Below are 16,449 nucleotides of genomic sequence, written 5' to 3' on the forward strand. Positions count from 1 at the left end.
GGGCAGGTACAGGGTTAGATACAGAGTGAAGCTCCCTCTACACCGTCCCATCAAACACTCCCAGGGCAGGTACAGGGTTAGATGCAGAGTAAAGATCGCTCTGCACTGTCCCATCAAACTCTCCCAGGGCAGCTACAGCACAGGTTAGATACAGAGTAAAGCTCCCTCTACACTGTCCCATCAAACACTCCCAGGGCAGGTACAGGGTTAGATACAGAGTAACGCTCCCTCTACATTGTCCCATCAAACACTCCCATGGTCAGGTACAGGGTGAGATACAGAGTAAAGCTCCCTCTACACTGTCCCATCAAACACTCCCAGGGGCAGGTACAGGGTTAGATACAGAGTAAAGCTCCCTCTACACTGTCCCAGCAAACACTCCCAGGGCAGGTACAGGGTTAGATACAGAGTAAAGCTCCCTCTACACTGTCCCATCAAACACTCCCAGGGCAGGTACAGGGTTAGATACAGAGTAAAGCTCCCTCTACACTGTCCCGTCAAACACTCCCAGGGCAGGTACAGGGTTAGATACAGAGTAAAGCTCCCTCCACACTGTCCCATCAAACACTCCCAGGGCAGGTACAGGGTTAGATACAGAGTAAAACTCCCTCTACACTGTCCCATCAAACACTCCCATGATCAGGTACAGGGTTAGATACAGAGGAAAGCTCCCTCTACACTGTCCCGTCAAACACTCCCAGGGTCAGGTACAGGGTTAGATACAGAGTAAAGCTCCCTCGACACTGTCCCGTCAAACACTCCCAGGATCAGGTACAGGGTTAGATACAGAGTAAAGCTCCTTCTACACTGTCCCATCAAACACTCCCAGGGCAGGTACAGGGTTAGATACAGAGTAAAGCTCCCTCTACACTGTCCCGTCAATCACTCCCAGGGTCAGGTACAGGGTTAGATACAGAGGAAAGCTCCCTCTACACTGTCCCGTCAAACACTCCCAGGGTCAGGTACAGGGTTAGATACAGAGTAAAGCTCCCTCGACACTGTCCCGTCAAACACTCCCAGGATCAGGTACAGGGTTAGATACAGAGTAAAGCTCCTTCTACACTGTCCCATCAAACACTCCCAGGGCAGGTACAGGGTTAGATACAGAGTAAAGCTCCCTCTACACTGTCCCGTCAATCACTCCCAGGGTCAGGTACAGGGTTAGATACAGAGTAAAGCTCCCTCTACACTGTCCCGTCAAACACTCCCAGGGTCAGGTGCAGGGTTAGATACAGAGTAAAGCTCCCTCTACACTGTCCCGTCAAACACTCCCAGGGTCAGGTACAGGGTTGGATACAGAGTAAAGCTCCCTCTACACTGTCCCGTCAAACACTCCGAGGGCAGGTACAGGGTTAGATTCAGAGTAAAGCTCCCTCTACACTGTCCCATCAAACACTCCCAGGGCAGGTACAGGGTTAGATACAGAGTAAAGCTCCCTCTACACTGTCCCGTCAAACACTCCCAGGGCAGGTACAGGGTTAGATACAGAGTGAAGCTCCCTCCACACTGTCCCATCAAACACTCCCAGAGTCAGGAACAGGGTTAGATACAGAGTAAAGCTCCCTCCACACTGTCCCATCAAACACTCCCAGGGCAGGTACAGGGTTAGATACAGAGTAAAGCTCCCTCCACAGTGTCCCATCAAACACTCCCAGAGTCAGGTACAGGGTTAGATACAGAGTAAAGCTCCCTCCACACTGTCCCATCAAACACTCCCAGGGCAGGTACAGGGTTAGATACAGAGTAAAGCTCCCTCTACACTGTCCCATCAAACACTCCCAGGGCAGGTACAGGGTTAGATACAGAGTAAAGCTCCCTCTACACTGTCCCATCAAACACTCCCAGGGCAGGTACAGGGTTAGATACAGAGTAAAGCTCCCTCGACACTGTCCCGTCAAACACTCCCAGGGCAGGTACAGGGTTAGATACAGAGTGAATCTCCCTCTACACCGTCCCATCAAACACTCCCAGGGCAGGTACAGGGTTAGATGCAGAGTAAAGCTCCCTCTACACTGTCCCGTCAAACCCTCCCAGGGCAGGTACAGGGTTAGATACAGAGTAAAGCTCCCTCGACACTGTCCCGTCTCACACTCCCAGGGCAGGTACAGGGTTAGATGCAGAGTAAAGATCGCTCTGCACTGTCCCATCAAACTCTCCCTGGGCAGCTACAGCACAGGTTAGATACAGAGTAAAGCTCCCTCTACACTGTCCCATCAAACACTCCCAGGGCAGGTACAGGGTTAGATACAGAGTAAAGCTCCCTCTACATTGTCCCATCAAACACTCCCATGGTCAGGTACATGGTGAGATACAGAGTAAAGCTCCCTCTACACTGTCCCATCAAACACTCCCAGGGGCAGGTACAGGGTTAGATACAGAGTAAAGCTCCCTCTACACTGTCCCAGCAAACACTCCCAGGGCATGTACAGGGTTAGATACAGAGTAAAGCTCCCTCTACACTGTCCCATCAAACACTCCCAGGGCAGGTACAGGGTTAGATACAGAGTAAAGCTCCCTCTACACTGTCCCGTCAAACACTCCCAGGGCAGGTACAGGGTTAGATACAGAGTAAAGCTCCCTCCACACTGTCCCATCAAACACTCCCAGGGATCGTACAGGGTTAGATACAGAGTAAAGCTCCCTCTACACTGTCCCGTCAAACACTCCCAGGGCAGTTACAGGGTTAGATTCAGAGTAAAGCTCCCTCTACAGTGTCCCGTCAAACACTCCCAGGGTCAGGTACAGGGTTAGATACAGAGTAAAGCTCCCTCTACACTGTCCCGTCAAACACTCCCAGGGCAGGTGCAGGGTTAGATACAGAGTAAAGCTCCCTCTACACTGTCTCATCAAACACTCCCAGGGCAGGTACAGGGTTAGATACAGAGTAAAGCTCCCTCTACACTGTCCCATCAAACACTCCCAGGGCAGGTACAGGGTTAGATACAGAGTAAAGCTCCCTCCACACTGTCCCATCAAACACTCCCAGGGCAGGTACAGGGTTAGATACAGAGTAAAGCTCCCTCTACACTGTCCCATCAAACACTCCCAGGGCAGGTACAGGGTTAGATACAGAGTAAAGCTCCCTCTACACTGTCCCATCAAACACTCCCAGGGCAGGTACAGGGTTAGATACAGAGTAAAGCTCCCTCTGCACTGTCCCGTCAAACACTCCCGGGCAGGTACAGGGTGAGATACAGAGTAAAGCTCCCTCCACACTGTCCCATCAAACACTCCCAGGGCAGGTACAGGGTTAGATACAGAGTAAAGCTCCTCTACACTGTCCCATCAAACACTCCCAGGATCAGGTACAGGGTGAGATACAGAGTAAAGCTCCCTCCACACTGTCCCATCAAACACTCCCAGGGCAGGTACAGGGTTAGATACAGAGTAAAGCTCCCTCTACACTGTCCCGTCAAACACTCCCAGGGTCAGGTACAGGGTTCGATGCAGAGTAAAGCTCCCTCTACACTGTCCCGTCAAACACTCCCAGGATCAGGTACAGGGTTAGATACAGAGTAAAGCTCCCTCTACACTGTCCCATCAAACACTCCCAGGGCAGGTACAGGGTTAGATACTGAGTAAAGCTCCCTCTACACTGTCCCGTCAAACACTCCCAGGGTCAGGTACAGGGTTAGATACAGAGTAAAGCTCCCTCTACACTGTCCCGTCAAACACTCCCAGGGTCAGGTACAGGGTTAGATACAGAGTAAAGCTCCCTCTACACTGTCCCGTCAAACACTCCGAGGGCAGGTACAGGGTTAGATTCAGAGTAAAGCTCCCTCTACACTGTCCCGTCAAACACTCCCAGGGCAGGTACAGGGTTAGACACAGAGTGAAGCTCCCTCCACACTGTCCCATCAAACACTCCCAGAGTCAGGTACAGGGTTAGATACAGAGTAAAGCTCCCTCCACACTGTCCCATCAAACACTCCCAGGGCAGGTACAGGGTTAGATACAGAGTAAAGCTCCCTCTACACTGTCCCATCAAACACTCCCAGGGCAGGTACAGGGTTAGATACAGAGTAAAGCTCCCTCTACACTGTCCCATCAAACACTCCCAGGGCAGGTACAGGGTTAGATACAGAGTAAAGCTCCCTCTACACTGTCCCGTCAAACCCTCCCAGGTCAGGTACAGGGTTAGATACAGAGTAAAGCTCCCTCCACACTGTCCCATCAAACACTCCCAGGGTCAGGTACAGGGTTAGATACAGAGTAAAGCTCCCTCTACACTGTCCCATCAAACACTCCCAGGGCAGGTACAGGGTTAGATACAGAGTAAAGCTCCCTCGACACTGTCCCATCAAACACTCCCAGGGCAGGTACAGGGTTAGATACAGAGTAAAGCTCCCTCTACACTGTCCCATCAAACACTCCCAGGGCAGGTACAGGGTTAGATACAGAGTAAAGCTCCCTCTACACTGTCCCGTCAAACCCTCCCAGGGCAGGTACAGGGTTAGATACAGAGTAAAGCTCCCTCCACACTGTCCCATCAAACACTCCCAGGGCAGGTACAGGGTTAGATACAGAGTAAAGCTCCCTCCACACTGTCCCATCAAACCCTCCCAGGGCAGGTACAGGGTTAGATACAGAGTAAAGCTCCCTCGACACTGTCCCGTCAAACACTCCCAGGGCAGGTACAGGGTTAGATACAGAGTGAAGCTCCCTCTACAACGTCCCATCAAACACTCCCAGGGCAGGTACAGGGTTAGATACAGAGTGAAGCTCCCTCTACACCGTCCCATCAAACACTCCCAGGGCAGGTACAGGGTTAGAAGCAGAGTAAAGCTCCCTCTACACTGTCCCGTCAAACCCTCCCAGGGCAGGTACAGGGTTAGATACAGAGTAAAGCTCCCTCTACACTGTCCCGTCTGACACTCCCAGGGCAGGTACAGGGTTAGATGCAGAGTAAAGATCCCTCTGCACTGTCCCATCAAACTCTCCCAGGGCAGCTACAGCACAGGTTAGATACAGAGTAAAGCTCCCTCTACACTGTCCCATCAAACACTCCCAGGGCAGCTACAGGGTTAATTACAGAGTGAAGCTCCCTCTACACTGTCCCATCAAACACTCCCAGGGCAGGTACAGGGTTAGATACAGAGTAAAGCTCCCTCTACATTGTCCCATCAAACACTCCCATGGTCAGGTACAGGGTGAGATACAGAGTAAAGCTCCCTCTACACTGTCCCATCAAACACTCCCAGGGGCAGGTACAGGGTTAGATACAGAGTAAAGCTCCCTCGACACTGTCCCAGCAAACACTCCCAGGGAAGGTACAGGGTTAGATACAGAGTAAAGCTCCCTCTACACTGTCTCATCAAACACTCCCAGGGCAGGTAGAGGGTTAGATACAGAGTAAAGCTCCCTCTACACTGTCTCGTCAAACACTCCCAGGGCAGGTACAGGGTTAGATACAGAGTAAAGCTCCCTCTACACTGTCCCGTCAAACACTCCCAGGGCAGGTACAGGGTTAGATACAGAGTAAAGCTCCCTCTACACTGTCCCGTCAAACACTCCCAGGGCAGGTACAGGGTTAGATACAGAGTAAAGCTCCCTCTACACTGTCCCGTCAAACACTCCCAAGGCAGGTACAGGGTTAGATACAGAGTAAAGCTCCCTCTACACTGTCCCATCAAACACTCCCAGCGCAGGCACAGGATTAGATACAGAGTAAAGCTCCCTCTACACTGTCCCGTCAAACACTCCCAAGGCAGGTACAGGGTTAGATACAGAGTAAAGCTCCCTCTACACTGTCCCGTCAAACACTCCCAGGGCAGGTACAGGGTTAGATACAGAGTAAAGCTCCCTCTACACTGTCCCGTCAAACACTCCCAGGGCAGGTACAGGGTTAGATGCAGAGTAAAGATCCCTCTGCACTGTCCCATCAAACTCTCCCAGGGCAGCTACAGCACAGGTTAGATACAGAGCAAAGCTCCCTCTACACTGTCCCATCAAACACTCCCAGGGCAGCTACAGGGTTAATTACAGAGTGAAGCTCCCTCTACACTGTCCCATCAAACACTCCCAGGGCAGGTACAGGGTTAGATACAGAGTAAAGCTCCCTCTACACTGTCCCGTCAAACACTCCCAGGGCAGGTACAGGGTTAGATACAGAGTAAAGCTCCCTCTACACTGTCCCGTCAAACACTCCCAGGGCAGGTACAGGGTTAGATACAGAGTAAAGCTCCCTCTACACTGTCCCGTCAAACACTCCCAAGGCAGGTACAGGGTTAGATACAGAGTAAAGCTCCCTCTACACTGTCCCATCAAACACTCCCAGCGCAGGCACAGGATTAGATACAGAGTAAAGCTCCCTCTACACTGTCCCGTCAAACACTCCCAAGGCAGGTACAGGGTTAGATACAGAGTAAAGCTCCCTCTACACTGTCCCATCAAACACTCCCAGGGCAGGTACAGGGTGAGATACAGAGTAAAGCTCCCTCTACACTGTCCCATCAAACACTCCCAGGGCAGGTACAGGGTTAGATACAGAGTAAAGCTCCCTCTACACTGTCCCATCAAACACTCCCAGGGCAGGTACAGGGTTAGATACAGAGTAAAGCTCCATCTACACTGTCCCATCAAACACTCCCAGGGGCAGGTACAGGGTTAGATACAGAGTAAAGCTCCCTCTACACTGTCCCATCAAACACTCCCAGGGCAGGTACAGGGTTAGATAAAGAGTAAAGTTAACTCCACACTGTCCCAGCAAACACTCCCAGGGCAGGTACAGGGTTAGATACAGAGTAAAGCTCCCTCTACACTGTCCCATCAAACACTCCCAGGGCAGGTACAGGGTTAGATACAGAGTAAAGCTCCCTCTACACTTTCCCATCAAACACTCCCAGCGCAGGCACAGGATTAGATACAGAGTAAAGCTCCCTCTACACTGTCCCGTCAAACACTCCCAAGGCAGGTACAGGGTTAGATACAGAGTAAAGCTCCCTCTACACTGTCCCATCAAACACTCCCAGGGTCAGGTACAGGGTTAGATACAGAGTAATGCTCCATCCACACTGTCCCATCAAACACTCCCAGGACAGGTACAGGGTGAGATACAGAGTAAAGTTCCCTCCACACTGTCCCAGCAAACACTCCCAGGGCAGGTACAGGGTTAGATACAGAGTAAAGCTCCCTCTACACTGTCCCATCAAACACTCCCAGGGCAGGTACAGGGTTAGATACAGAGTAAAGCTCCCTCTACACTTTCCCATCAAACACTCCCAGGGCAGGTACAGGCTGAGATACAGAGTAAAGCTCCCTCTACACTGTCCAGTCAAACACTCCCAGGGCAGGTACAGAGTTAGATAAAGAGTAAAGCTCCCTCTACACTGTCCCGTCAAACACTCCCAGGGATCGTACAATGTTAGATACAGAGTCAAGCTCCCTCTACACTGTCCCATCAAACACTCCCAGGGCAGGTACAGGGCTGGATACAGAGTAAAGCTCCCTCTACACTGTCCCATCAAACACTCCCAGGGCAGGTACAGGGTTAGATACAGAGTAAAGCTCCCTCTACACTGTCCCGTCAAACACTCCCAGGGCAGGTACAGGGTTAGATACAGAGTAAAGCTCCCTCTACACTGTCCCGTCAAACACTCCCAAGGCAGGTACAGGGTTGGATACAGAGTAAAGCTCCCTCTACACTGTCCCATCAAACACTCCCAGCGCAGGCACAGGGTTAGATACAGAGTAAAGCTCCCTCTACACTGTCCAGTCAAACACTCCCAGGGCAGGTACAGGATTAGATACAGAGTAAAGCTCCCTCTGCACTGTCCCAGCAAACACTCCCAGGGCAGGTACAGGGTGAGATACAGAGTAAAGCTCCCTCTACACTGTCCCATCAAACACTCCCAGGGCAGGTACAGGGTTAGATACAGAGTAAAGCTCCCTCTACACTGTCCCGTCAAACACTCCCAGGGTCAGGTACAGAGTTAGATACAGAGTAAAGCTCCCTCTACACTTTCCCATCAAACACTCCCAGGGCAGGTACAGGGTGAGATACAGAGTAAAGCTCCCTCAACACTGTCCAGTCAAACACTCCCAGGGCAGGTACAGGGTTAGATACAGAGTAAAGCTCCCTCTACACTGTCCAGTCAAACACTCCCAGGGCAGGTACAGGGTTAGATACAGAGTAAAGCTCCCTCTGCACTTTTCCATCAAACACTCCCAGGGCAGGTGCAGGATTAGATACAGAGTAAAGCTCCCTCTACACTGTCCCATCAAACACTCCCAGGGCAGGTACAGGTTTAGATACAGAGTAAAGCTCCCTCTACACTGTCCCATCAAACACTCCCAGGGTCAGGTACAGGGTTAGATACAGAGTAAAGCTCCCTCTGCACTGTCCCATCAAACACTCCCAGGGTCAGGTCCAGGGTTAGATACAGAGTAAAGCTCCCTCTACACTGTCCCATCAAACACTCACAGGGCAGGTGCAGGGTTAGATACAGAGTAAAGCTCCCTCTGCACTGTCCCATCACACACTCCCAGGGCAGATACAGGTTTAGATATAGAGTAAAGCTCCCTCCACACTGTCCCATCAAACACTCCCAGGGCAGGTACAGGGTTAGATACAGAGTAAAGCTCCCTCTACACTGTCCCATCAAACACTCCCAGGGCAGGTACAGGGTTAGATACAGAGTAAAGCTCCCTCTACACTGTCCCATCAAACACTCCCAAGGCAGGTACAGGGTTAGATACGGAGTAAAGCTCCCTCTACACTGTCCCATCAAACACTCCCAGGGCAGGTACAGGGTTAGATACAGAGTAAAGCTCCCTCTACACTGTCCCATCAAACACTCCCAGGGCAGGTACAGGGTTAGATACAGAGTAAAGCTCCCTCTACACTGTCCCATCAAACACTCCCAGGGCAGTTACAGGGTTAGATACAGAGTAAAGCTCCCTCTACACTGTCCCATCAAACACTCCCAGGGCAGGTACAGGGTTAGATACAGAGTAAAGCTCCCTCTACACTGTCCCGTCAAACACTCCCAGGGCAGGTACAGGGTTAGATACAGAGTAAAGCTCCCTCCACACTGTCCCGTCAAACACTCCCAGGGCAGGTACAGGGTTAGATACAGAGTAAAGCTCCCTCTACACTGTCCCGTCAAACACTCCCAGGGCAGGTACAGGGTTAGATACAGAGTAAAGCTCCCTCCACACTGTCCCGTCAAACACTCCCAGGGCAGGTACAGGGTTAGATACAGAGTAAAGCTCCCTCTACACTGTTCCATCAAACACTCCCAGGGCAGGTACAGGGTTAGATACAGAGTAAAGCTCCCTCTACACTGTTCCATCAAACACTCCCAGGGCAGGTACAGGGTTAGATACAGAGTAAAGCTCCCTCCACACTGTCCCGTCAAACACTCCCAGGGCAGGTACAGGGTTAGATACAGAGTAAAGCTCCCTCTACACTGTCCCATCAAACACTCCCAGGGCAGTTACAGGGTTAGATACAGAGTAAAGCTCCCTCCACACTGTCCCATCAAACACTCCCAGGGTCAGGTACAGGGTTAGATACAGAGTAAAGCTCCCTCTACACTGTCCCATCAAACACTCCCAGTGTCAGGTACAGGGTTAGATACAGAGTAAAGCTCCCTCTACACTGTCCCATCAAACACTCCCAGGGCAGGTGCAGGGTTAGACACAGAGTAAAGCTCCCTCTGCACTGTCCCATCACACACTCCCAGGTCAGGTACAGGGTTAGATACAGAGTAAAGCTCCCTCCACACTGTCCCATCAAACACTCCCAGGGCAGGTACTGGGTTAGATACAGAGTAAAGCTCCCTCTACACTGTCCCATCAAACACTCCCAGGGCAGGTACAGGGTTAGATACAGAGTAAAGCTCCCTCCACACTGTCCCATCAAACACTCCCAAGGCAGGTACAGGGTTAGATACGGAGTAAAGCTCCCTCTGCACTGTCCCATCAAACACTCCCAGGGCAGGTACAGGGTTAGATACAGAGTAAAGCTCCCTCTACACTGTCCCATCAAACACTCCCAGGGCAGGTACAGGGTTAGATACAGAGTAAAGCTCCCTCTACACTGTCCCATCAAACACTCCCAGGGCAGGTACAGGGTTAGATACAGAGTAAAGCTCCCTCCACACTGTCCCATCAAACACTCCCAAGGCAGGTACAGGGTTAGATACGGAGCAAAGCTCCCTCTGCACTGTCCCATCAAACACTCCCAGGGCAGGTACAGGGTTAGATACAGAGTAAAGCTCCCTCTACACTGTCCCATCAAACACTCCCAGGGCAGGTACAGGGTTAGTTACAGAGTAAAACTCCCTCTAAACTGTTCCATCAAACACTCCCAGGGCAGGTACAGGGTTAGATACAGAGTAAAGCTCCCTCTACACTGTCCCATCAAACACTCCCAGGGTCAGGTACAGGGTTAGATACAGAGTAAAGCTCCCTCTACACTGTCCCATCAAACACTCCCAGGGTCAGGTACAGGGTTAGATACAGAGTAAAGCTCCCTCTACACTGTCCCATCAAACACTCCCAGGGCAGGTACAGGGTTAGATACAGAGTAAAGCTCCCTCTACACTGTCCCATCAAACACTCCCAGGGCAGGTCCAGGGTTAGATACAGAGTAAAGCTCCTTCTACACTGTCCCATCAAACACTCCCAGGGCAGGTACAGGGTTAGATACAGAGTAAAGCTCCCTCTACACTGTCCCATCAAACACTCCCAGGGCAGGTACAGGTTGAGATGCAGAGTAAAACTCCCTCTGCACTGTCCCATCAAACACCCCAGGTCAGGTACAGGGTTAGATACAGAGTAAAGCTCCCTCTACACTGTCCCGTCAAACACTCCCAGGGCAGGTTCAGGGTTAGATACAGAGTAAATCTCCCTCGACACTGTCCCATCAAACACTCCCTGGGCAGGTACAGGGTTAGATACAGTTTAAAGCTCCCTCCACACTGTCCCATCAAACACTCCCAGGGCAGGTGCAGGGTTAGATACAGAGTAAAGCTCCCTCTACACTGTCCCATCAAACACTCCCAGGGTCAGGTACAGGGTTAGATACAGAGTAAAGCTCCCTCTACACTGTCCCATCAAACACTCCCAGGGTCAGGTACAGGGTTAGATACAGAGTAAAGCTCCCTCGACACTGTCCCATCAAACACTCCCAGGGCAGGTACAGGGTTAGATACAGAGTAAAGCTCCCTCTGCACTGTCCCATCAAACATTCCCAGGGCAGCTACAGGGTTAATTACAGAGTAAAGCTCCCTCTGCACTGTCCCATCAAACATTCCCAGGGCAGCTACAGGATTAATTACAGAGTAAAGCTCCCTCTACACTGTCCCATCAAACACTCCCAGGGCAGGTGCAGGGTTAGATCCAGAGTAAAGCTCCCTCTACACTGTCCCATCAAACACTCCCAGGGCAGCTGCAGGGTTCATTTCAGAGCAAAGCTCCCTCTACACTGTCCCGTCAAACACTCCCAGGGCAGGTACATGGTTAGATGCGGAGTAAAGCTCCCTCTACACTGTCCCATCAAACACTCCCAGGGCAGGTACGTGGTTAGATACGGAGTAAAGCTCCCTCGACACTGTCCCGTCAAACCCTCCCAGGGCAGGTACAGGGTTAGATACAGAGTAAAGCTCCCTCTACACTGTCCCATCAAACACTCCCAGGGCAGGTACAGGGTTAGATACAGAGTAAAGCTCCCTCCACACTGTCCCATCAAACACTCCCAGGGCAGGTACAGGGTTATATACAGAGTAAAGCTCCCTCTACACTGTCCCGTCAAACACTCCCAGGGTGAAGTACAGGGTTAGATACGGAGTAAAGCTCCCTCTACACTGTCCCATCAAACACTCCCAGGGCAGGTACAGGGTGAGATACAGAGTAAAGCTCCCTCTACACTGTCCCATCAAACACTCCCAGGGTCAGGTACAGCGTTAGATACAGAGTAAAGCTCCCTCTGCACTGTCCCGTCAAACACTCCCAGGGCAGGTACAGGGTTAGATACAGAGTAAAGCTCCCTCTACACTGTCCCATCAAACACTCCCAGGGACAGGTACAGGGTTAGATACAGAGTAAAGCTCCCTCTACACTGTCCCATCAAACACTCCCAGGGCAGGTACAGGGTTAGATACAGAGTAAAGCTCCCTCTACACTGTCCCATCAAACACTCCCAGGGCAGGTACAGGGTTAGATACAGAGTAAAGCTCCCTCTACACTGTCCCGTCAAACACTCCCAGGGTGAAGTACAGGGTTAGATACAGAGTAAAGCTCCCTCTGCACTGTCCCGTCAAACACTCCCAGGGCAGGTACAGGGTTAGATACAGAGTAAAGCTCCCTCTACACTGTCCCATCAAACACTCCCAGGGACAGGTACAGGGTTAGATACAGAGTAAAGCTCCCTCTACACTGTCCCATCAAACACTCCCAGGGCAGGTACAGGGTTAGATACAGAGTAAAGCTCCCTCTACACTGTCCCATCAAACACTCCCAGGGGCAGGTACAGGGTTAGATACAGAGTAAAGCTCCCTCTACACTGTCCCATCAAACACTCCCAGGGCAGGTACAGGGTTAGATACAGAGTAAAGCTCCCTATACACTGTCTCATCAAATACTTCAGGCTGAATATACAATTGAGATTTATATCCAGATATAAAATTACACAGGGCTGGTTTAGCACGGTTTAGATCGACATTAATTTGCTGTGTATCAATTGGTTGCTGCGTTTCGTAAACTGCAACAGTGTCTGAACTTCGAAAGTATTTGATTGTCTTTGTGATGTCCAATTTTCGCACAGCAAGATCCTGCAAACTGCAATGTGATAAATGACCCAGATCATCTGTTTTTCGGTGATGTTAGTCGAGGGATAAATGTCGGGGCCCCAGGACCCCGGGGAGAACTCCCCCCTGCTCTTCTTCCAATAGTGGGCCGTGGGATCTTTTGCACCCACCTGAGAGGGGCAGACGGGGCCCTCGGTTTAACGTCTCGTCCGAAAGACGGCACCTCCGACAGTGCGGCGCTCCCTCAGTACTGACCCTCCGACAATGCGGCGCTCCCTCGGTACCGACCCTCCGACAGTGCGGCGCTCCCTCAGTACCGACCCTCCGACAGTGCGGCGCTCCCTCGGTACCAACCCTCCGACAGTGTGGCGCTCCCTCAGTAATGTCCCTCCGACAGTGCGGCGCTCCCTCAGTCCCGACCCTCCGACAGTGCGGCGCTCCCTCAGTACTGACCCTCCGACAGTGCGGCGCTCCCTCAGTACCGACCCTCCGACAGTGCGGCGCTCCCTCAGTACCGACCATCCGACAGTGCGGCGCTCCCTCAGTACTGACCCTCCGACAGTGCAGCGCTCCCTCAGTACCGACCCTCCGACAGTGCGGCGCTCCCTCAGTTCCGACCCTCCGACAGTGCGGCGCTCCCTCAGTACCGACCCTCCAATAGTGCAGCACTCCCTCAGTACTGACCCTCCAACAGTGCGGCGCTCCCTCAGTACTGACCCTCCGACAGTGCGGCGCTCCCTCAGTCCTGACCCTCCGATAGTGCAGCACTCCCTCAGTACTGACCCTCCGACAGTGCGGCGCTCCCTCAGTACTGACCCTCCGACAGTGCGGCGCTCCCTCAGTACCGACCCTCCGACAGTGCAGCGCTCCCTCAGTACCGACCCTCCGACAGTGCGGCGCTCCCTCAGTACCGACCCTCCGACAGTGCGGCTCTCCCTCAGTGCTGGGCAACCGGGGAGTTTCGCTCTGGATTGTGGGGCTCGAGTCTCTGGAGTGGGGTGGTGGGCCTCGTACCACCGAACCTCTGACTCCGAGGGGAGAGAGTACTTTGCAAATGATGCAGTCGTGCAGATTCACGTGGTCTGTTCATTTGAAATATAACATCGTCCTCTGTTGGCATGTTACGGACATTGCAAGCGACCGATTGAAATCTTTCGTGATTTGTTCCAATTCTCTCCTGGCCGCCCAACTTGCTCTCTCCGTAGCCATCAACTCGTCCAAAACTCCCGCTGCCCCCCTGTATCCTAACTCCCTCCAAGTCCCGTTCACCCATCACCCGCCCTGTGCTCGCTGGCCGACATTGGCTCCCTCGATTTCAAAATTCTCCATCCTCGTCTTCCAATCCCTCCATGGCCCCTCGCCCCTCCCTCCCTATCTCTGTAACCTCCTCCAGCCCCTACAACCCTCCGAGATCCTCTTGGCCTGTTGTCCATCCCTTCGCTCCACCATTGGCGGCCGTGCCTTCAGCTGCCTAGGCTCTGGAATTCCTTCCCTAAACCCCTCTTCCTCCCTCCCTCTCTCCCTCCCTCAAACTCTCTGCCTCTCTCCCTCCTTTAAAACCTGCCTCTTTGACCGAGCTTTTCGCCACCTGTCCTAATATCTTTTTTTATTCGTTCATGGGATGTGGGCGTCGCTGGCGAGGCCGGCATTTATTGCCCATCCCTAATTGCCCCTTGAGAAGGTGGTGGTGAGCCGCCTTCTTGAGCCGCTGCAGTCCCGTGTGGTGAAGGTTCTCCCACAGTGCTGTTAGGAAGGGAGTTCCAGGATTTTGACCCAGCGACGATGAAGGAACGGCCGATATATTTCCAAGTCGGGATGGTGTGTGACTCGGAGGGGAACGTGCAGGTGGTGTTGTTCCCATGTGCCTGCTGCCCTTGTCCTTCTAGGTGGTAGAGGTCGCGGGTTTGAGAGGTGCTGTCGAAGAAGCCTTGGCGAGTTGCTGCAGTGCATCCTGTGGATGGTCCACACTGCAGCCACCGTGCGCCGGTGGTGAAGGGAGTGAATGTTTAGGGTGGTGGATGGGGTGCCAATCAAGCGGGCTGCTTTATCTTGGATGGTGTCGAGCTTCTTGAGTGTTGTTGGAGCTGCACTCATCCAGGCAAGTGGAGAGTATTCCATCACACTCCTGACTTGTGCCTTGTCGATGGTGGAAAGGCTTTGGGGAGTCAGGAAGTGAGTCACTCGTCGCAGAATACCCAGCCTCTGACCTGCTCTTGTAGCCACAGTATTTATATGGCTGGTCCAGTTAAGTTTCTGGTCAATGGTGACCCCCAGGATGTTGATGGTGGGGGATTCGGCGATGGTAATGCCGTTGAATGTCAAGGGGAGGTGGTTGGACTCTCTCTTGTTGGAGATGGTCATTGCCTGGCACTTGTCTGGCGCGAATGTTACTTGCCACTTATAAGCCCAAGCCTGGATGTTGTCCAGGTCTTGCTGCATGCGGGCTCGGACTGCTTCATTATCTGAGGGGTTGCGAATGGAACTGAACACTGTGCAATCATCAGCGAACATCCCCAGTTCTGACCTTATGATGGAGGGAAGGTCATTGATGAAGCAGCTGAAGATGGTTGGGCCTAGGACACTGCCCTGAGGAACTCCTGCAAAAATGTCCTGGGGCTGAGATGATTGGCCTCCAACAACCACTACCATCTTCCTTTGTGCTAGGTATGACTCCAGCCACTGGAGAGTTTTCCCCCTGATTCCCATTGACTTCAATTTTACTCGGGCTCCTTGGTACACTCGGTCAAATGCTGCCTTGATGTCAAGGGCAGTCACTCTCACCTCACCTCTGGAATTCAGCTCTTTTGTCCATGTTTGGACCAAGGCTGTAATGAGGTCTGGAGCCGAGTGGTCCTGGCGGAACCCAAACTGAGCATCGGTGAGCAGGTTATTGGTGGGCAATTATGAATCAACCACATTGCTGTGGGTCTGGAGTCACATATAGGCCCAGACCGGGTAAGGACGGCAGGTTTCCTTCGCTGAAGGGCATTGCTCCAGCCCCACATTGCTGCTCACGTGGCTCGGTGTGAAATTGTGTTTGATAATGTCTACCCTGGGACATCTTACTACGTTAAAAAGGCACTGTATAAATCCACTGTCTTGTTGCTCTCTCCAGTTCAAAAAGGAAGGAAATACCACACTGTCTGACTATTACTTCAGGCTAAATTTACCAGTGGGGTTTATTTGCAAGAAATAAAATTACACAGAAACAGCGAGTTGCGAAGGGCGCAACCCCGGTACGCTCTCAATACGTCGACTGCCCCCTAAAACAATCAGGGATGCGACGGCGTTAGCAATTCTTCTCCGTAGGTCTCAGATGAAACGTTTTTTGAAGAACGGCATGACCCCATGGCCGTGGAGGCCATATTTGAACACCCTACAATTGAAATGACAGTGGGACGCAGGGCAACGCAGTGGCTCATTCGCTTTTGTGTCTCATGCAGCCACATTTGCAGAATGGGCAAATGAATTTCAATGTGGATGAGTGGGAGGTGGTACATTTTGGTAGGACGAATAAGGAGGCCACAGACTTGGATAATAAGAGTCTAAATGGGGGAGAGGAGCAGAGGGATCTGGGGGTACAGTCACACAAATCACTAAAAGTCACGACGCAGGGTAATAAGGCCGTAAAAAAAGGCAAATCAAACACTGGGGTTCATTTCTAGAGGGATAGAATTGAAAAGCAGAGAAGTTACGT

This window comes from Heptranchias perlo, unplaced genomic scaffold (assembly GCF_035084215.1).
Source record: "Heptranchias perlo isolate sHepPer1 unplaced genomic scaffold, sHepPer1.hap1 HAP1_SCAFFOLD_725, whole genome shotgun sequence".
NCBI lineage: Eukaryota > Metazoa > Chordata > Chondrichthyes > Hexanchiformes > Hexanchidae > Heptranchias > Heptranchias perlo.